The sequence below is a fragment of the Geospiza fortis genome, unplaced genomic scaffold (assembly GCF_000277835.1).
Source record: "Geospiza fortis unplaced genomic scaffold, GeoFor_1.0 scaffold30, whole genome shotgun sequence".
Lineage (NCBI taxonomy): Eukaryota > Metazoa > Chordata > Aves > Passeriformes > Thraupidae > Geospiza > Geospiza fortis.
This window is the reverse complement of record NW_005054687.1, coordinates 18,297-18,845: the sequence shown is the minus strand read 5'-3', so window position 1 is coordinate 18,845 and position 549 is coordinate 18,297.

Genomic DNA, 549 nt, shown 5'->3' with positions numbered 1-549 from the left:
GCGGGGACCCCCGGAGGAGGGAGGGCCAGGACACGGCCCCGCCCCGGCCCTAGAGCATGGAATCTTGTCCCGCTCCTGGGGAGGGGAGGGCGTGGGGACAGGGGGGAGCACAGAGGGGACACTGCCCAGCTCCGGGAGGGAAACATCCACCCCCTGAGGGGGAGGACAAAGCGGCTCCAGCAGGACCAGATGAGGCCACAAAACACCGACAAACACCCCAAAGCCAGGGGGCGTTGTGTCCTGAGGATTCTGGGGACTGAAGGAACCCTTGGCTCCATCCCCTCATACTCTCTCACCCCAGCCGGCAGGAGAAGCCCAAATGTCCCTCCGGGAGCCAATTCCTCCTTCCCAACTCCCTCACGACGGTGCCAAACGTCCCAGCCCCTTTTCCTTGCGTTAATCACGGAACCACGAAATGCTTTGGGTGGGAAAGGACCGCAAACCACCTCCAGTGCCACCCCTGCCATGGCAGGGACACCTCCCACCATCCCAGGCTGCTCCAGCCCCAGTGTCCAGCCTGGCCTTGGGCACTGCCAGGGATGCAGGGGC